Source organism: Phaenicophaeus curvirostris, chromosome 2, assembly GCF_032191515.1.
Source record: "Phaenicophaeus curvirostris isolate KB17595 chromosome 2, BPBGC_Pcur_1.0, whole genome shotgun sequence".
NCBI lineage: Eukaryota > Metazoa > Chordata > Aves > Cuculiformes > Cuculidae > Phaenicophaeus > Phaenicophaeus curvirostris.
In genome coordinates this window covers 122933546-122955757 of record NC_091393.1, presented here as the reverse complement: position 1 = coordinate 122955757, position 22212 = coordinate 122933546, and the positions used below count along the sequence as shown (strand labels likewise).

At 43.1% G+C, this 22212-nt stretch overlaps 1 protein-coding gene across 2 annotated transcripts in view; it reads right to left on the bottom strand.

Moving 5' to 3' along the window:
• KLHL29 (kelch like family member 29) overlaps positions 1 to 3883 on the bottom strand; it is a 406051-nt gene extending 402168 nt beyond the window's left edge. For both annotated transcript variants that reach the window (XM_069850743.1, XM_069850744.1), the window contains exon 1: positions 3811 to 3883. The gene's annotated coding sequence lies outside the window, so the exon portion shown is untranslated. The remainder of the gene's footprint in view (positions 1 to 3810) is intronic.
• Positions 3884 to 22212: the final 18329 nt, after the last annotated feature.

Genomic DNA, 22212 nt, shown 5'->3' with positions numbered 1-22212 from the left:
ATAAGCGGCCAACCCATGCTGAGTTCTTAGCTAGCTAAAAGCCTTGATTACAGCACTAAGAATTAACGATCCGAGAATGCTGTAGAGTTTTGTGGTGCACCATGAAGTTGACGCCCTGCAAACAGAGCAGCTTCAGGTGCCTGGGCTCCCTGGATCCGTGACTTGGCACCAAACCCAAGTGGATTGCTGTAGCTAGTAGACAAGTCACTACAAGAGCCTTTGTAATGCTATGCTCGACCTAGAGTTAATGAAGAGACACTGAAAATATTAAATAAAATATTAAAGATAGCCCAAAACTTAAAAGTGCAACAAAAAAAAAAATCTCCAGATCAGTTTTAATTTTAAAAGAAAGAAACCCTACAACAGGGATATAATGGATGGAACAGGGTTTAAGCAAGACAGGACCGACTGTCATTTCCCAGATCCAGAGCTACATTCCCCCCACCAAAGCTGTATGTGAGTTTCCACCACAGCACACAGAAGCTTCACACAGAAAAGAAAAAAAACAAAATAAATTAATTTCATCCTCCCTTGTTTTAGTTGGTTTGTTGTTTGGTTTTGGGTTGTTTTTTTTTCCCGTGCTTTGGAAGAACTGGGTCCATAGGTTTTCAGAAGTAAATTAAAAGGTCAGGAAAACAAGTAGACATAGACAAGACTGAACTGCAGATGAGCACGGAGAAGCAGAGGAATAAGCACTGGGAGAAGCACCAATGACTGCAAATAGTTAAGGCCCCGATTCTGGGGGTCGCTCCCACAGTGCTGAACTGGAGCCATTCCAATGGAAACAACAGATCGCAACCTGGGAGAAGAAGGACACACGGGAGCAAAACAATATCGCTGGTGAGATGAACGCAGCAAACCTGGGGATAATGAATTCTCCTCACAAACAGGCACTAAAAGTGATAGCACCAGATACGGCGCACAGTAAATCCAAAAATCATAGCTAATTTCTAGATGAGCGTCTTCCTCTCTCTTCATTGAGAGGATTTCCAGCCAACATACACAATACCTACTTCTTATTGTTTGAAGAGGAGCAATAACCCTGGCAGCATGCTAATCTAGAAGAAGAGACAAAACAGAGGTGGTTACTTTCTTTCCTCAAGATTTCTGCTTTGGAAAAGCAAACGAGCAAGAAAGGGTTTACTCCTGCACACCACTTTTTGTTTCGTTTCAGTGAGACTTTGACAAAATCTAATTCACTATGCTGGGTATCTAATACACTAGGTACTTGAAGTATGACCATCACTCATTAGAAACGTAATTAAAAAGTGACAAAACTAGATTCCCCCTCCCCAGCATGCAGATGAAAACCAGTAACCCTGCCTCTATTTGTAACCATGACAACTATAGAATATTTTATTTCAGTAATATAATTCACACTGAACATTTGCTCATAGGTTTTGTTGTTAAGGGAAAGGTTGACACACTGTGCACGCATTTCATGAGCTGCCGGAGACAACAAATACAAGAAAGTCGGGCAGTTTTTTTGAGACCGAAAACTCTGTATGTATTCATAGTTCTTTTATGACCCTCTACAGGGAGCTAAATGAAGAAAAATTCAACCAAATTATTACTGGTCATTACTTGCAAGTCAACTAGTTGGTATGACTGGATGTTTTTTGTCTTTTAAATCAATCACAAAGATACTCTTGGATTTTAGAAGAGGTAGTAAATCAACCCCCAAACTTCAATTTCCAATTAAAATACCATAGGGTTTATTCATTTTCTGTCAGGAAATATCAAAACAGATGTTATACAGAGCAAAAAAAAAATTATATATATATGTATATGAAACAAAGCAATGAAAGATGTAGTTTACATACGCTGGCTAAGTCTTATTCTGGATGGGTCACTAAATTATTTGCACAGCTCCCATATTTCATCTTAAATTGAAGACAACTTCCATAAATACACACAATGAGGACAGGTTATAAGAACAAAAAAACCCTGTACATTATTCAGAGAAGATTAAACAACCTCCTGAGCATAACTAAAGTTTGACGCAGATAAATGTCAGTGTAAAATATAGCTGTACTTTATTTTTCTCCACACAGGAAAAAAAAATACAAAGACATTAGCAGTTTAAGCCAGAAAACAACAATACTAAAGGGAAGATATACCGTTGCTTTGTTTTGAAGAAAAAAATAATAAGAATAAAGCTTGCTGGAACACTGTTCCTTCTCTCACACAGATCACCACATCTATCAAGGAGGATTTAAAGTTTCAGCAGATTGGTAATTATAAGAGACAGTAATACTGCTATCTGCAGTCACCTTAAAGCTACAGTAGTTTGGTTTTTAAAAACCTCAACATTAACCTCAAAAGGACAGCCCGATAAACGCATTTAAATCGCTGCGACAGACTCACACGTGCCTACACGTACGCACACACTTGCTCAGTTGGTTTAAAGAAATATCAGAGAAAAAGAAAGTTTCTCCAATTATCAAGAATACGCTCCACACAGTCTTCCATTAAAACAAATAATAAGCCTGCAGCAAACATGCACGTCTTTTCTCTTCATTGACGGAAAAGTGATTAAAGCTCCCTTAATCTAGTTACCAGAACGCTGTATTTTTTTCTAAACTGTTTTCATACACAATAAGCAAAAGATAAGCAGCCAACTACATGACCGGGGCCCCATAATTTTTGGTAGCGCTTGGGAGATTAATCCATCTCCAGTGTTCTAGGAATATTTTCAGTTTAATAAATGAAGCCGGGGAGGTGGGGGAATGAGAATATCGGAGACTATGAGCACACGCTACTGATGAAGAGCAGGATAAACATCATCATCCATCCCCACAACTCCCTTTCCTCCAGATCTCTCCCCACCCTCCACGGAGGCGAAGGAACCTGAACCCGAAATCCTGGGGACCACAGACCCGCATCCTCGCACGACAAGGACAGCTGGTCACATCCACTCAATGTCAAAAGAAAACAACATATATAAGAATAGAAAGAGAGAAGTCGCTTTTCCCTCCCATCCTAAGCGAGACCTTTGAGAACAGGTACCCAGGGATGCGCCTCCCTGCTCTTAACGGCACCAGGCAGCACTTCGGCTCAAAGATAAGTTAAAAAAACAAACCCCCGAGAAAAAAAAATAAAAAAGCATCGGTAGAAAAGCCCAGCAGCAGCCAAACAAAACCTCACACCAGCGAGGAATGTCATGCGGCGTGGAAAACGCGGCGTGGGAAACGCGTACCGAGCGCTGCTGAGGAAAAATAACATCTCTGGAAGCGAGACCGTGCCGAGAAGTTCCTCGTACACATCACGCGTGGGGAGAAGAGGGGGAAAAAGGACGGGAGAGACAGGATGGCAACGTATTCCAGGCAGGAGGAGGCGGCAGCGGTGTTTGGGGAGGGAGGGAGGCTGCCTGCCGGGGTACGCGCACATCCATCCCCGCGTTCCCAGGCACTTTGGGGACGGCTAGGAAAGAGCGGATCCAGCGGGATAGCCCCCCTGGGAAGGGGTGGCCCAGGGGGACACAGCCACCACCCCTCGGGGATGAGGATGCGCGGCCGAGCCCCACTTCGGGGCGAGCGCCCGAAGTTGCGTGGGGGACACCCCCACCCCCCCCAAAAAAAATCCAACAACAAAAACCAAACAAAAAACAACCCCCCCCCACCCTGGGAGAAAATAAAAAAAAAAAAGGAAAAAAAAAATCATCCTAACAATATCCCTCTCGGCACAGCCTCCCTCCCCAGCAAAAGCAGCAGGAGGCACGCAGGAAGTTTTTCCTGCGGGCAGCGAGCGCAGGCGCAGGGCAGCGATGGATGCGATGGATGCGATGCCCGGAGCTCCCCTCCCGCTTACCTCCCTCCGCGGGGGCGCAGGCGGCCCTGGGCCAGCGTCCTCAGGCGGCGGGAGGAGGAGGAGGAGGAGGAGGAGAAGGAGGAGGAAGAGAAGGATGCGCGGCGGGAGGAGGCGGCTTGTGCATCGCAGCCTCCGCCGCTAACGCCGAGCCCCGCGGCGCCGGGAGCCGCGCTGCAGGGCGGAGAGGGGGGCGCAGCGCCGGGGCCGCCGCCGAGCCGCGACCATGCTCCCCGTCTGGCCGCTTTCCCCTCACCTACTGCCCGCTTTAGCCGGGGAGGGAGGCGGCTTGGGAGCCGGGGCGAGGGGCGGGACGGGCCAATCAGCGGGAGGCGGCGGAGCACAGCCCCGCTCCGCCCCGCACGCCGCCCCCGCGGGAGCCGAGCTCCCCCCGCCGTGGGGATGCGCCCCGCAGCCCCCGAGCGGTACCCAGGGGCGCAGCCCCCGAGCATCCCGCAGCCCCCCGAGCGCCCCTCATCCCCTGAGTGGTACCCAAGGGCGCAGCCCCTGAGCGCTGCTGCTCTCTGCTCCCCTCATCCCCCAAGTGGTACCCAAGGGCGCATCTCCCAAGCACCCTGAGCGCCCCTCATCCCCCGAGTGGTACCCAAGGGCGCATCGCCCGAGCATCCCGCAGCCCCCGAGCGCTGCCCTCTGCGCCCCGCATCCCCCGAGTGGTCCCCAAGTGTGCATCCCCCGAGCATCCCGCAGCCCCCGAGCGCTGCCCTCTGCGCCCCGCATCTCCCGAGTGGTGCCCAAGGGCGCATCCCCCGAGCATCCCGCAAGCCCCTGAGCGCCCCTCATCCCCCGAGTGGTACCCAGGGGCGCAGCCCCCAAGCATCCCGCAGCCCCCGAGCCCTCCGCATCCCCCGAGTGGTACCCAAGGGCGCAGCCCCCGAGCATCCCGCAGCCCCCGAGCGCTGCCCTCTGCGCCCCTCATACCCCGAGCGGTACCCAAGTGCGCATCCCCCAAGCATCCCGCAGCCCCTGAGCGGTCCCCAAGGATTCATCCCCCAAGCCCCCCACATCCCCTGCTCCCCTGAGTGCCCCGCACCCCCTGAGTGCTCTCGAAAGATGCAGACCCCAAGCGCCCCGCATCCATCAAGCACCCCACATCCCCCCGAATGCTGCTCTCTGCACCCCACGTCCCCCCAGCGGTCCTCAAGGGTGCTTCCCCCGAGCGCCTCGCATCCCCTGCTTCCCTGAGCACCCCGCAACCCCTCGAGTGCTCTCGATGGTCGCACAGCCCAAGTGCCCCGCAACCCCCCGAGTGCTGCTCTCTGCTCCCCACGTCCCCCCAGCGCTCCCCAAGGGTGCATCCCCCGAGCACCCCGCATCCCCTGATCCCCTGAGTGCCCCGCATCCCCGCTCCGCTCCCCAAGGATGTGCAGAGGCAGAGCGTGATTCCCAAAAGGTCGCTGCTCGCTTTCACTCCCAGCTGGCTTTCCCCAAAGTCGCGTGTAGTTGAAAAGAAATATTACCCCGCTTTATTAAATCATCTCTCCCCCGGGGGTGATCTAAAAGCCTCTTGAAGTCCACCTCAAGTATTCTTTTGGGGCACCACAGCGTAAAAAGGATCTAAAGCTACTGGAGGGTGTCCAGAGGAGGCCACAAAGTTGGCGAAGGGTTTAGAGAGGAAAGCATGTGAGGAGCAGCTGAAGTCACTTGGTCTGTTCAGCCTGGAGGAGACTGAGGGGGGATATCAGCAGAGTTTACTGCTTCATCACAAGGGGAAGAGGAGAGGCAGGCACTGAGCTCTTCTCTCTAGTCTTTTCTCTCTGTTGACCAATGATAGGACCCGAGGGAATGTCAGGAAGATGTACCAGGGGAGGGTTAGCTTGAACGGAAAAGGTTCTTTACCTAGAGGGTGGTGGAGCCCTGGAACAGCTCCCAGGGAAACAGTCACAGCACCAAGCCTGACAATATTCCAGAAATATTTGGACAATGCACTCAGACACACGGTGTGAATGTTGGGGTGTCCTCTGCAGGGACAGGAGTTGGACTTGATCCTTGTGGGTCCCTCCAACTCAGGTCATTCTGTGATTCTGTGACTCTGTGGAGTCCTTGAAAAGGTTGGTGTGATTCTCTTCTGACACTGCTCTCCCACTTCCCTTATTTATCTCTTTAATACCCATTGTGCTTGGAGTCACTACAGATTTTACACGTGGAATTGCATCTGTCTCTCTGTTCTTTATAATCTTGTGTCTGCGCGTGCTGCTTTGTAGAGATCTTTCTGATGTGCACACAAGCTGCATATGCTGTAGTTTTAAACATAGAACACTTTGTCTTTTCTGTTTCCTGTAAGCATAAAAATAAGCTTAATCAAATTCTTTTCTCCTCACTTTGCCGGTTAAAAATGCATCGTGGGGAAATACACGCTCCAACGTGGTGCAAGTGAGGCAGTTGTGGGCTGAGCATTAAGCAAAGGGAAGGGAGGGAAGAACACATCCCAAAGAAATGGGCAAACGAACGTTTTCATTGGAAAAGGGACACATGCTGCCTGATGCCTGGGAGGGAGCAGGGTGCAGCGTTAAAACAGGAATTCTACTTTCTCCCTTCACAGCCTTGCAGACAAATGGAACCACGTTCTTAATGGTGGACTAAAACATTTCTAAAACCAACCATCATCGTTAATATTAGAATGCTTTTAGCAGAATATGGCCTTACCCTGAAACGGGAAGGTTCCGTACATTTGTTGTTGTTAATATATTGTGGATTAACATTGAAACCTCCAGTCTGGTACATCGCAGTGGGGTGTGAGGGTCAGAAGTTCAGAACAGTTTAAATCTGAATTATTTAGCAAGCACATACACGACACACTCTTCCCATTTCCACACAGCTTTTTTTTTTTTTCCTTTTTTTTCCCCTTAGTTTTCTCCCATTTAAACACGAGAGCCCCATTTGGTGTTATTTGCCCTGGTGCAATGTTATTTGCCCAGCATATATAGTTGACCCAGAATCCAACAAAGCCGATGAGAAGAAGTCTCACTGGGACCGTTGACCTAACGAGTAGCATGTCAGTCTCCCGGTGGCATTTGAATGTTCTCGCAGCGAATGCTTCGAGACAGGAGAGAGCATAAAGCAGAGATTCTTTGGAATCCTTAATTAGACACAGTGATTTTGGACTACTCGTTTCTGCTGCTATCCTCTAGTGCCTAGTACTTTGTTTTGTGACCTTGGGGTTAAGGATACCAACCAGCCCTGTTTATTTTTAATAAAATCTTACAGTTAGATGAGACAGTTCTAGGTTTTATTTATTTTCGGCGTAAGTGCTTCCATCTTATCTGCCTCACAGGTTTATAGCAAGGATTTCGCTAATATTTGGACAGCACTTCTAAGCTACAAAGCTCTATAGGTCTATTATACTGGCCATTTTCTGGGTGTTTCATTTAAGGAAGATACTATTCATGCTTCTTCATGAAGACTGAGTTAAAATCTTGACCTTAGTTTTCCCTTCAAATTTTGTTAAACATCTGATTTACAAATGCTTACATAGGGTCAGATTCTGATGCCATGTACAGGTAATTAACTTCAAAGAATGTCTTGATCCTCAGTGACTTTATTCTCAATCTAAATCAGTTTAACTCAGAATATGAGACACAATTTTCATGAAGGATAAGCATATGATTCCATTAAATACAGTATTCTCAATTCATTGTCTTGCTTGGATTTTCTTATTTTAGTGAGTTCAACAATTCAGAAGGAAGTGCTTCATTTTATTATTTTTTTTTAATCCCCTTTTTGTTTTTGCTCTGTTTCTGAGACAAATGCCTCTACAGGTGGGCTTTGTAGAGAGGGGCAAGTGGCTGAAAAATTATTTGAGGCATCCTGCTCATGGTTCAGTGGGCTCATAGTGTGCAAGAAGTTGTTTAAAAATTAAGGTTAATACCTGGGTCTAGAGAAATTCCTCTGTGCTTGGCACGCTATTGCTGGCACTGAGAACAAGGCACTGCCACTCACATCCTTTTTCAGCATATGGGATATCCTGTCCTCTCCTTTAGGGCACGATTTAAGGGGGGCAAAACCCAAGTAATAGCACTCAAAAATAAGAATCCTTAAAATGCTAGTGAAACAAAAGATCTATATACAGGAAAACAAATATTCTGTGATGAGGGTTTGGTTGGTTTTTTTTTTGGATGGGTGGGTGTTATTATTAAATAGAATCTATTACAGAACTGTACCTGACAAGCTGAGGATTGTTTGTGAGAATCCTGGTTTTGGATTAGGCAGGTGATAGCCTGCAAGACTTTGGTGGCTGGTAAAGCTTGCTCTGCTGAAAGAAGAGATTTCCTCTGTTAGCAATAGATCATTATGTTACAAGGCATGTATTAGAATGAGAATAATACAACTTCCCCTGTCTTTACTGATCATATCAAAACTAACGGCATCTTGAATTGTCAGAGCATCAAGTCCATCATCTGATAAAATATTAGAAGACACACAGATCTATTCATCTTATTGGAGAATTCATTTTAGTCTGCAAAATATTAGAATGCAATGCCATTAGATTAGCTGTCGGCACGTTGTAGGGACCAATGTAGCAATCGGGTACCAGGATTTCACAAAGTGGTTCCTGTAAATATTTCCCACTTTATGGTGAACTTTATCTCCTACGTTTGGACATATAAGAGAGTGAAATTTCTACCTATTTTAAGGGATTTAAGATATAATTCTTCAGGGTTTTACTAGAAAAATTCTTACCTTTTGATTCAGGTTGAGCCATTTGGTTGGACTCGATGATCCTGTGGGTCTCTTCCAACCTGGTTTTTCTATGATTCTATGATTCTATGATTTCATCTGTGAAAGTGTTGTATGGGATATTTCTAAGACGCAGTCAAAAAAGAATGTCTGCTATCCAGACTTTAACTGCAAGGTTTGACTCTTGCATTCAGCTAATGAAGATCTCTTAATTATAGGGTTACAACTTGGATTCTAATTTCAATGCGTTAATTTTCTGCTGTCTGAAAATGGTAATAGATACAGTGGAATATCTGGAAAATGTGGTAATAGATATTTCCTGTATTTCCAAGGTTTAAGGGTTCTGAAAAAGTCAGTGAAGATCAGGAAAATATCTTAGGGTTTTTTTTTCAATCATGTATTTTTATTTATTTGAAGTATAAGGAACGTTCTCTGGTACTTTTAATGTTCATCTGTACGTATCTGTTACAATTATCCTTAGTGTTTAGCAGAAAGATAATCCCCAAAGGAAGCAAGAAATGACATTAAGTAATGTTTAGATGTGCAGCTTGAGTTAATTGCCAAAATATGAATTCAAGATGGATTAAAATGACTAACCTGTGGAATTTAGTGAAAAACATCATTGACTCCTGCGGACACAACATGTTTAATATAATGAAATACTTCCTTCTCTGAGCAAACCTGCTCTCTTCTGCTGAGTAACCAGAGCTGATATCAGGGCTAGAAAGACAAAACCAGCAAGTACAGTGCCCAGTCAATGGCAGCTGGTTAGAAAGGGCTCCTCTACTTCATGCTTCCCGAACCACGCACACCTCCACATCATTTATAGGGTAGTTATGAAGATGGGTGGCTATTTTTGCGAAACAAATCAATCTTCAGACAAAAAGAAGAGTGTCAGATGGTCACTGTTCGGTTGATGACCTATAGAGGGACTAAATATATTTCACCAGGAGATGAGGAAGATATGTGATCATCGCCTTAGTATCGGATCATTTTTCACGTATTTTTTCACAAGAGGATTATATTCTAACTCCCAGACTTTATATATCCCTGATCTTCTCAGGCACTTAGCTTTTTAATCTGACCACAAACTGTTTGCAGATACATGCATGGCTCTTTGGGCCAAGGTTATGAAGTCATTTGCTTGGAATTGGCAAAATAAAGATTTGTGTGATTTTAGGTGTGTGAGCTGAAACTTCCTTGTGCCTGATTTGTCAAGGGAATGAGAAGAGTCTGATCCTCTAAGAGCAAGCAGTATATTGAGTTGATTTCTCTTAGCCGTGACAGAATCATTTGCTAAAACTTTCCCCAGAAGACGAAAGTGGGTTCTGCTGGAACTGTGATTTTGATTTCTGATGGGCACTAATAAAAGTAAGATCTATTTCAGTATACGGGCAGAATCTAAAAGATCTGTCTTGAATTATGTGAAAATCTCTGATAGTTGGGGATAACAGCAATGTTAGGCTTTTGTTGGGACTTTTTGAAAGTTTATGAAGATTTTGTTTAACAATTTTATCTCCAAGTCACCTCTAGTCCCACTCAGTCACACAGAAAGGCATTTTCATTGCTGTTGAAGTCATTCATTGAATCAGTTGCTTGAATTTTGTTGAAGTAACTCCACTCCACTGGTTTATGGCGAGGGATGGTGTAGGAGGAATTGAACTTTCTGGGTGATTTTGAAGGGAATTGCGTTGTTTGATTTGTTTGTCTAAAACAGCAACAATGTGTTTCCACCTATTCCTCATAATTATACAGGGAGAACTAAAATACATGCCATTTTGAACTGAATGTCTGTATTAAATTGGTTTGACTCCTATTTTCTGCCATCTGTGGCATAACTAGAACAGAGGGAGAACAAAAAATATAAATGACTCAGTCACATTTCCTTTAGGAGACACGTCATGCCCCCCATTCTTGTCAAATAATTCATTTCAGCTCTGAGTGAAACACTGTTGTGACAACCTGGGCATGGAGAGGAGATGCTGCCTTTCTGTCACTTAATAGAGGACCCAATTTTATGCTATAATATTTAGGTTAAGTAGCTACACATAATTTTTCTTTATATTTAGACGGCCTCCAAAACAATCTCAGCACAATGCTGGGATGTAATTCAGCTTAATTAAACACTGAATTTTCCTGTAAATGTTACGTGCCTCATAAGCCAGACTGCAAAAAGAATGAGGAGTAGTTTCACAGAGGAAAATGAAACTGTGCCTCCAGCATCATATAGGGTTTAGGAAGTTCATCATCACAACACCCTGTGAAGAGGGGGGCATCATTCCTCTGACTATGACAAGAAGTTTTCCTCCTGTGCATTCAATATGTGGTAAAAGTCAGGTTGAAAATGGTGATGGTGCTCCCAGTTTTGATTCGGTTAATGCTTTGAATAGACTCTGAATATTACATAAAACTCTTTTGAAACAGATTCCGCTAGGAATCAAGTTTTGACTAAAAGCCAAATGTTTTTATCACTTATTCCAGAAACGATACAGAATCAGGTTTACACATGGCACAGGTAACAGAAAAAAATGGAAGAATAAGTGATAAAGGGGCAAATTATTATTGCTGAGTAATGACCTGAAGTGCTTAATGAAGAGGTCAAAATAGAAAAATGGAAGTTTTAATGTTAGCTGGATGGAAGGCAATGTAACGAAGAACAAAGACAACAGGCTCCACAGGGCAGGAGGCTCCCTTTTGGAAAGATACAGGATTATTTTTGGATAAGAACCTCAAAATGAAGTCTTGCTGTAATTCTGTGGCTAAAAGGCCAATGCAATCCTGAGATGTAAACAAGAGTAATATCAAGCAGATAAGAGGATTTGATGTTGCCCGTGTGCATAGCAGTGGTAAGACGACTGTTAGGATCTGTCCATTTTTGGCGTTCGCTGCTCAAAAGCAATGTGGAAATACCAAGGGAAGTTCAAAGGAAAGGTATGAAAAAGGATTCAGAAAACAAGCGTGACAACATGAGGCATAAGCAGCTCAACTTATTTAGCTCATCAGGGAAGAAGCTGAGAAGTGACTTGGTCACCGCAGGTAGGTACTGACCCATGGAAAAGATATCCAAGAGCAAGTACCACTTTATCTACCTGACAAAGGCATTACAGAACTTGATGCTTACCAGCTTAAGTTAGACAAATCCACCCTTAAAAGGCACTGTTTCCTATCCCACAGAGTCCTAAATAATACAACTGTTTGTCCTGTAAAAGCTGTCACAGGTAGAGATGTTTAAGAGGATGTTAAATATGTATTTTTAAAGACACGCTTTCATACGCTTTGTGGAAAAATCTGTACATCTTTCTGTGTGTGTGTGTGAGTGGGAGCTTTGTCAGGATGTTGGTGGCGGTTCCTTGTCTCGCAGTCTGAGAACCTGTTATTCCTCCTGTTATTCAGTCCCTCGTGGGGCTCCGGGGACCTGCACTGCCAGTGTTGCTCTCGGCATCCTCATAACACTTACTGTTTCAGAAGAGAATAATTATTATCAAATAATCGTTCTCTTGTTTTGTGGCTTCGGTGAGGTCTTGCAGACTGTCAGGAAGGATTTATTTTTTCTCTTGGATGAAATTGGCCACATATATCTTGGTTATTTGGGAGTTATTTCATTTTTTGCTGTATTCCCCTGGAGCATCAGGGGCTTTTTGTCAGTGTTCTGCACCGGTGCAAGCCGACCCTTCCCCAGTCATAGGTGCCTGGGTGCTGTATTTTGCTTTCATATTTATGTTTGTACTAATTCCAGTAGTTAAATTGCTTATAACTTTTGCCTCAGGTCAGACTGGCCTGGGGTCTTGAAGGTTGCACAGCATCTCAAGTACATCAGGCACGATGTGCACACTGGGATCATCTAGATGTTTTTCATTTAGTCCATTTGTTCTTTTGCAGAGGTCTTGGATGTTAGTGACAGTTCTTTTCCTTTTATAGACTAATCTTGTCTCCCAAGGACTAAATGGCTGCGATTTCATGTTGGGGTTTAAAATAGGGATAAAGCATATTGCTTTGAGATATATAGGAGATGAGGCTCCCAGCTCTGTTTTTAAATGCTGTGAAACTTCCTGTAAATGGTTTGTATAGTCAATAAGGATATGATTGACAATATCACCGTGAATATTCTGCCCAAAATTTTGGCATTTGGAAATTCAGAGGCTTTTGTCTCCAAAAGGCATGATGCTATGATCTTCTTTCATTGAACAGTCTATATCATTTCGCCTGGAAATTCTTGCACAGAGTATAAATCTTATGGACGAGCTAATGAGAACATTTGCAAACAAATAAATTCAAACACCCAAATCGTGATTCTCTTATAGCATTTCCTGGAGAATCTATTGCATTTCTTTCTCAGTTATTTGGAGTAATAATTACCCAGGTTGATTTTCATAATGATCTCAAGGACTAATCACAGCCCCGTGAGCACAGACTAAAATCCTGGCACAGGCTGAGCTATATGAGGGCTCGGTTATGAATAACCCTATTCAGTTATGTCCCTTGTGGGGAGCACGGGGTAGTAAGCTGGGGTGTGTACACAGCTGCACCCACATAAGTAGTGAGAAGAGTGCCAGGGAAGCAGAATTCCTCAGTATTTAGGAGAGAAAAATATTAGCCAGAGCGATTTTTTTTTTCCCCTGACCATCCCTTTTGAAGCTTTGTTTCACGGTAGCTAGAGGGAGAAAAAAACATATTATATGAGTAAATTGGCTGGAGAATGTAACCAGGGCCCCAGTAAACACTAAGAATGAAAGCCCATACGAGCGTGTATTCAAGCAAGTATGCGCAAAGATGGTGTTTTCTGCAAGCAGCCTCTTGGAGGAAAATGCTGTTCTGTAACTAAATAACTTGGGAAGAAGCCGGGGTTTGGCTGAACTACCTTGTGTTTAGATTTTTACCAAGATTCCCTTATTTCCCTCTCTCGTTCCTCTTCCCCTCTGCCTCAGCCTAATTTGTGCAGTGGCACCCGATACTCTGAATAATTCAGCTGAACTCTGAGATCCCAACACCGATTTTCAAATGATCAGACTCAGGCTGTATGATTTTGAGGTGATGGAACTGGGATAGTTTAAATTCTATTCTGTCGAGGAATGATTAGGACATTAATTTGGGCCATATTAGTAAATCTCCCCTGTGCTAACGGGAGGATGGGCCCCCTTTCATGTTTAATCTAAAGAGGAATTGATGACTGGCAAGGTTGTCTCACATAGGGATGTCTGCCACCGACATAAATGATGAGCTCAGACAGTGAAAATCTTTAGCCTGCGCTCTCTAAATGTGGATTCCTTCTGTGCCGAAGGCAACGAAAGCCCTTAGGTGGTGGCTCTGTAGACTTTTCTCATTGTGGGCAAAAATGTGGATTTTTTTTATTAGTTGCTAGCCCTAGGCTTCTTTCTTGAAGTTGCTGCCGATTGTTGATGCTGATTTCACATTTCATAAACAGCCAAGTCATGTTCAAGAAGCAGAAAACTGATCTCGGAGATGACATAAGCACTGGAGGCGCAGGGAAACGGCAGCGTTGCCGCTCTCAGACGGTGAAAGAAAAGGGCACCTTTCCTCAGACTTTGCCAGCAACTTTTACTTGATGTGTGAGTTTAGTACTTTGGTGTTAGAACAGTAAAGCACCTTTGATTTAGAACAGACTAGAAAAGTTGCCTAATGTGCTTTTTTACTCTATTACTTTTAACCCACCACTGCAAAATTCCTCCTACCTGTAACAAGAGTAATTAATTTCGGAAAGGCAAATAAGAGCTCATTAGCTGATGTGCTGCTACAAAGTAAGTGAGCAGACTTTATGCCTAGGGACAGACTTTTACAATCATTTTGAAATGGCACGATACAGTGCAATAAATCCTGTAGCCTTTTCAGAGAGGAAAAGAATGCCCTCTTTCCATTACTTGGATGCATGTTTTCTTCACCATAAACTCCTTATGTGTATGAGAACGGGGGAGGCAGATGTGTTCCAGGAGATCACACAAATAAGTTGAGCATACGAGTATTCTCTAAAACTAGTCCTATCCATTGTATTTTTCATTACATTCCTGGTGTATGTGACTAGACAGAATTGCCATATCTGAGTGTTCTTCATCAAATTCCTCAAAGAAGAAGGAGTATATTTCTGCAAAATATATTTCCTTGTCTCTTGTGCTGTTTCTGGATAACTTGGGAGATGTTAAGTTTCCTTCTGTCTCAAAAGGATGGTTTGTTATTAGGCTCACTCAGAGAACATTTAATACAGAACTGTCTCTTTAATTCTTTAATAATATGGGATTTTCTACAAGGATTTTGCCTTTTATGCTACTTCTACTAATGATTTTCAGAAAAAATTCTTAATAATTTTTGTGAACACTCACTTTAATTTCTGGCAATGAGTGGATGTAAATGTAAACCCAGGCAGAAAAACATCCACATCAACTGGTAGCCACAGTTCAGGGTTTTTAGTACTTTACAGCATCAGGTCTCTATTTATTACTGCTAAAAATTTTCAGTGCTGAAAAGATAGATCTGGAAGGTATTCAGAGGCTCAGAAATCATATTAGTGTCTTTTAAAAGTTGCCTTTGATTTAAGTTTTGATTTAGGAAAGCGTAAGATATTCAAACTACAATGAGTTCAATGGGTTATCACTTGTTGGTGGCTGAAATTCTTGCTGTTTCCACCTTCAGCAGCTGGTTTATGGTTACCCTAGAGCCACATCAGTCACTTGGTGCAGCTTGGAACATGTATTCTCCCAGTTGGGAAACCAGACAGGTATCATCACGGGAGTGACTCTGCTCACAAGTGTCCCCTCTTTGGCTTGAATGGAGAGTTTTGTATGTGAGCAGGTTTTCACTGGCTGGAGCTCAAGGAGAAACCTCTGGGAACTCTTTATTTCATGTAGTACTGGGTCTGTCAGCTTGCAGACCCTTACATGGCATTAAGAAATAACTTTAATAGCCTCTCGCATTTCAGAAAACAGAGCATGTTTGACTGCTCTGTCAGGTGTTATGATTGGCAGGGGTTCCAGGTATGTGACAGCATCACCTCTGGACTTAGGGCCAGCACAGGCAAATGGCAAGCGCTGGCTTCAAAACAGCCTGAGGGAGTTGTTCTGCTTGCGATTTGCACTAGACAGCTTCTCCATACAGGACATTCACAAAATGGTGTGCTCTGAATACCAAAGGTTTATGTGGGTTCAGATAGGGCTAGGATGAATTCCCAAAATAAAAATATCTACGGAGAGCTGATAAACTCAAAGGAACTGATGTCAGCCTTAGAAATCCTTTTGCTGTAATTATTAGGAGGGTGATGGCCTCTTCTCCCAAGTGGCAGGGGACAGGACAAGAGGGCATGGCCTCAAACTCCACCAGGGGAGATTTAGGCTGGATATTAGGAAAAAATTTTTCACAGAAAGGGTCATTGGGCACTGGAACAGGCTGCCCAGGGAGGGGGTTGAGTCCCCTTCCCTGGAGGGGTTTAAGGGACGAGTGGACGAGGTGCTGAGGGACATGGTTTAGTGATTGATGGGAATGGTTGGACTTGATGATCCAGTGGGTCTCTTCCAACCTGGTTATTCTATGATCCTATGATCTGGAGTTCGGGGACATGTTCTAGTGAGGCATCATCACATAACCTCCCCATTTTACATTGTCCCTTAGATGTCCTCCCTTGGCCCATAGCAGGCAGGGTACAGATGACCTTCTTGTTTTAGACAGCAATCGTAGACCTGGGAAAAGCTTTGGCTGTTGGATTCTTCTGGCGAAAATGTAACTTTCCAAGCAAGCTGTGGATGTTCCTTCCCTGGAAACATTCAAGGCTGGGTTGGATGGATCTTTGAGCAACCTGATCTAGTGGAAGGTGTCCCTGTTTTGAAGCATAAGAAATTGAGGTTTAATGGCACCCTCTTAAGGCTGCCAGGTCTTATTCCAGAAAAAATTACAGGGCACACGTTGAGTCTTATCCTTACTTTAAGGTCAACTTTCACTGTACCTTGTTTTAACTATGGAAAAATTTTCCTCAGGTTTATTTCCCTGTCTGTAGGAAACTCAGCATATGGATAACATGCTTAAATTACTATGGAAATGCAGCTAGGGACATACTAGAATAACTGCTTTGAATGTGATTTTATTGGAGATACACAGTGATTCCAGTTTAAAAAGACAACTTTAGCACACTGGGCAAAGAAAAGAAAATAATTGCCTACTTCAATATTTGTCCTGTGTAAAAAATCTTACTCTTCCACCGCACCATAGTTTCTTCCCTTGCACCTTTGCATCACATGATTCCCACATAATCCCCATTGCTTTCAAAAACTGTTTAAAAATGGGAATGCTCAACTTGTTATTGAATTGTGGACTCTCATTTTGAGGCCGAATCTGCAGGCCTTAACAGAGATAAAATCCGTATTGACCCTAGGCTCTTTGAAGGCATGTGGCAAATGTCACCTGAGTTATTAGCAGCCAAATAGAATAATGAGCTCCATTTAGTATTTGAGAGAGCCTTTACCAATGAATTGGAGGAGATTTCTTCCTAATCCTAGATGCTGCTCAGTTTATATTCCGATCCACATGGTTTGTTAGCCTTTATGATTTTTATACTAGCTGAAATGAGTGCAGAAGCTGTTATTCAGCCTGTAAATGGCTAATCTTTTTATAAATTTAAGATTATAAACCTACAGTAAGAACGCTGAATTTAAATGTAACCTCTGTTCACTCGCCAATGCAGACCATTTCAGGTTATTTGTTACTACACTGAAAACATTTTTATCTCTCTGGGACATGGTTTAGTGTTTGATAGGAATGGTTGGACTCGATGATCCGGTGGGTCTCTTCCAACCTGATGATTCTATGATTCTATGATTCTATGATTCTATGAATCTATGATTCTATGATTCTATTCCCGTGCATCAATGAGTGTTTTAAAGAGCAATATCTTGTTAGGCACTAGTGATGAAAACTAATCCTTGCATCCTGGGGAGCTGGGACTCTTTCATGTCCAAAGCCCTCAGCCAGAAACATACATGTGCTTCACCTGACTTCCAAGAGTAATCCCTTGGTATTCAGCTGCTTATGTGGACTTGGGTACATCAGTTAGGACATCCGAGGCTGGAGTCCCAAAATTAATCATTTCCAGTCTTTCTCAAGGTAGTGAAGCTGATAAAGACAAGATGGTAACAGCGATGCTGTCTTGGACATGAAGCAGAAGGAAGAGGAAACATTTTGACATTAGGGTTAGTGAAAACTATCGTGTTACTTGTGATTCAGTTTCATTATTTATTATGACTCCAAATCAAACAGGCTTATTATTATCTTTCCTTTTAACACTGCATTTCCCTCTGCCCACTGTTAGGGGCTGCTGTCCTGCAAACTGCTTGAGCCACATCCCCAAGCTCTTCAGTTGTTCACCCAAACCTTAATTTTTTTTTTTTTTTCCAGCTGGTATCAAGCTGGATATTTTTCCATAAAACGGGGTGTTCCTCTCTAGGAATACCCCCTACATTAAATGATGCCAAATCCTAAATATCCAGTGTGCTTTCTGCCAGCTCACAGCAATTTTTTGATAGATACCAATAAAAATATTTTTAAAACCAGTGCTTTTTGGTGCAGAGTACTTCGATGGTGATTTCATGCCACCCGTGACACCATAGGAGAGGGCAGTGAGAAGGTTGGGTGTGAAACGTGTGATCAATTCAAGTGCAGACAATGAATCCTGCATACCTGTGTCAGGTTCCTGAGCTCTGAGCAGTCTCAGAGTACAGATGGTGGGATGGTGGTTGTGAAGGAGTAACTTTATATATGTCCCAGGCATACGTGTGCCCCTACACAGCCTTCACCATCCCAGCAGCATCCTACATGCTGGTGCTATCTGCATGAGGGAGGGGGTGGCAGCAGGACCCTGCAAGTTTGCTGCTTTTATGGAGTAAAAAGACATTATCTCCTCTTAGAGCAGCTTTATGAACCAGCCTGTCCACCCCTGTAATACTCTAATTACTCTTCAGTAACTAGACCAATTGCTGCTCCTTGTGAACCGTCTCCATGCCCCTAAAACATGAAGCATGGTGCAGTTGTAGGATGGCAAAACATCTGCCTGGCAATTTAACATAACGCACATAAATTTCTTAAAGACACATCCTGCCTTGTCTTTTACTGATTTGAATGAGCTTTATTTTTAAGGAACAAGTGCCTTCTGCTAACGGCACATTAGGATTTACAGCACAAGCCCCCAGCACCTGTGCTGAGGTGCCTGGAAAGGGTGCTGTCCTGTCTGTGCTTCCTGGGGTGCAAGAGGGGTTAATCCCAGAGGACAAATCCCATGTGTTGTGAGTTGCCTGCATCTATCATCTGCAGAACTCCAGGTGGGTGAGAATTCCTCTTACGGATTCTCCCTGTGAGCAGGTCAGCAGGGATCCCTTAGGTAAGTTACGTGCTTGTATCCAATTATATATATCATATAATTGCATATGACGTACAGAGTATTTTCCTCATCATTGTTCTTTGAACCCACCATGTGTGTGACCCTACTATGTGAGGTAGAAAAAGACTTGTTCTTGCTTGTAACAGCAGGATATGAAATGCTTTTGTGATCTCCTTTCCGTAATGGACAAATGCCCTGCGTAGGGTTTCAGCAGCTTGCAGTTCCTTCAAAGTAGTCTACTGGGAGGGAAAAAAGGAAAGACCTGCTGGGGATATTGAATTATGAAATATTTTAAACCCAGAGAATTAATTAAAGTGAGTGTTTTAAAAAATTAGAGATGTCTGGATGCTTTCAAGATTTTTTTCTGTTAGATTCTGCTATGAACTGGAAAGGGGCAGATTTAGACCAGACATAAAGAGGAATTGATTCACTATGAGACTGGGGAGGCCCTGGCCCAGGTTGCCCAGGGAAGCTGTGGCTGCCCCATCCCTGGAGGGGTTCAAGGTCAGGTTGGATGGGGCTTGGAGCAGCCTGGTGCAGCGGGAGGTGTCCCTGCCCATGGCAGGGGTGGGACTGGATGATCTTTGAGGTCCCTTCCAACCAAAACTATTCTGTGAGTCTATGACTTTATGATTCCAGAGAATCCAGAGACTAGTATTTGGTAGAAAATCATATTCACTAAGTGATAACCAAATGTTGGGTCACTACATTCAAGGAGCACCAGGTGTAATCTGAACCAAAGTGTAGCCTGATCCAAATTACCTGAATAACGTAGCCTACCTCAGTTGTACTACTGCTTTCAATAAAAGTTTTGACTGCTGGGAAATTCTCTTAGGTCTCTTAGATGCAAATATTTTTTTTAATAAGAAAAATAGTGGAAGGGTTTTAAAGTTATGCAAGTATTGAAGTTTCTAATTAAATAATTCATATCTAAGTCAAAGCTGAAAAATCCAATAACTGTAATGGTATATAAAGCTGCTGAAAGGTGTTTTAAATATATGCATCTATAAAACTTCATAGCTGGGTGTCTGGCCCAGCCTTCTTCTGTACTGTAATAAATCCTTCTCTTTCTTATGTGTGTTATCCCATCTTATGTCTGTCACAGAGCGCTGGGCTGAGAGGCAGGCTCTGGGAACCTCCCTATAGACACAGGCAATAAAAGTGCTAATATCCAGCCTTTTTTTCTTTTTATGACACCAAAGTCACAGAAATGCAGAGCTGGAGGTCTGGTGGTTGATGAGAAAGTGGGTAGAAAGAATGTGTATGTCTCAAAGGACTATATATTTTAAAATACTTTCCTGGCTTTATTGGTAGTTTAGTATTTAAACTAGTTATTTGCTATTAAAAACAATTTTTGACAGAAAAAATACATTTTGAAATAAATGGGAAAGCATCTGCTTTTGTCCAAAACTTTCATTTTGTACAGCTTTCAGCATTGACTGGCTTGGAAAATGTTCCAGTGCCTTCCCTTCAGAACATCGTTACGATGAAGACTCTATAAAAATCGAAAGCGTACACTAAAAGACAGAGGTTTTCTTTTCCTTTGGTATTTTTCATCTACTGCAATATCTGGTATATCTCGATTCCTTTGAAGTCAATGGGAGCCTTTTCATTGATTTTAATTGCAGATGGATCAGACCCTTAGTGAAAAGCAATGAACAAAGGCACTGTGCTAACTTCAGACTAAAACCAAATACTTTGAGGTGGGTAGCGCCTGATGGCAACCTGGGTTTCGCAGGGGGAGGATGATGCCTGGTGTGGCACTATTTGTTTCCCATTTCAGTGCTGGGCCATATGCCACCAACCTTTTGCTGCCTAGACCCTGCTTATTTGGGATAGAAAATAGAAAAGGCTGTTTTTCAGAGAGACTTGAGAGGGCGTCTTGAAATAAAGTAGAGGCAGGAGACTAGGAGGGTTACAGCGAGGGCGGCTGTGTGGGGAGAGGCTGCCTATAATTGAGAAAGCTTTACCACATTTGATTCTGGGAAGGGTGTTCTTTCAATGTGGTGTGTTTTGATAAGCGGTATGAGAATTTTTAAAGTCAATAACTTGGTTTATAAACTTCGGCTCAGCTGGACTTAATCCTGCAGCTAGCAAATCCACAGACCAAGTAGCCCAGCTGTGTCCTCATTTGTTAAGATCTTAAACCCAAGGAGACGTCTGGGATGCTGAATTTTATTTATTTATTTTTCTTACACATTTATAAAAATCCTAATAAAGGCAGATAGGAGTAAGATGTGCAGCAAACCCAGCTCTTTCAGCAGTAAAAAGAGGGAGAGGAAAGAGAGGCATTTAAATTATCTTTGGGCTGCCCCAAATTTGGGACCTGTGTCTGTAAACCTTATCTCTGCCTCAGGGAAAATACTTGGAGCAATCAGGCTGATTCAAGGAAGCACATAAGCACATGCTTAGGGCTTCTTGTCTTAGGTGTATTTCCCTAAACAGGGGTGCTTTACTGATTTGAAGCCGGTGCCACATCATTGTGTTCTCTAGAATGAGCTCCTCAACCTATTACTTCTGAGGAAAATCTGTGGGGACAAATCCCAGGGCTTGTGCGCTTCTCTTAAATGAAACAGTGCAAATTTAAGCATGCACACAGCCCATTACTGGGCTGGGGTTGTAATGAAGAAATCTTTCTCCTTGCAAGAGGGAAAAATTATCAATAATTTAAAATATTTTATATTGCTGTCTACACTGTTAATGAATATTATAGGTTATTTTATACATTATATTAATAAAGGCTATAATCACTAAAGAAAGAGCCTTAACGTGAGCCTGTTTGAGGAATTCGTGTATAAAGCAGATGTAACTTTTTTTTAAAAAAATCCATTATTTGTAACACCTTTTAAAACTGTTTATTGCTTTATATTTAGCAATTGCTCGTATTTCCTTCTTTCCTTCTGTTTCCAGCTGAGCTTGATTTTAATATGGCTTTTTTCTGTTTACTTCAGCACAGATGGTGAGATGTATAAGGAGAGCTTATATACAGAGCCTGCTCTTGCTCCCTGTGAAATCTGTATGAATTTTGGCCACTGACTACAATGAGTGCAGAAGTGGGCCTGGCATACATGATTGCAGTGTTGGATTGTTTTTCTTGTAAGAGGGAGACGGAATGCACATATTTATGATTACAGAGAACATAAATAAATCCAGAGCAGCCATTCCTCTTTTTTTTTTTCTTTTTTTTTTTTTCCCCTGCTGTTTTCCCAAGGGGAAGAGAAAAATAAGTGTGCTTCATTGAAGTAGGTTGCATATAAATTTTAAGTCAATAGAAGGAAATGTTTCCTCACGCTGCACTGCTGACAAGCTGTTAAGATCACTGCCACTGCGGGTCATAGACC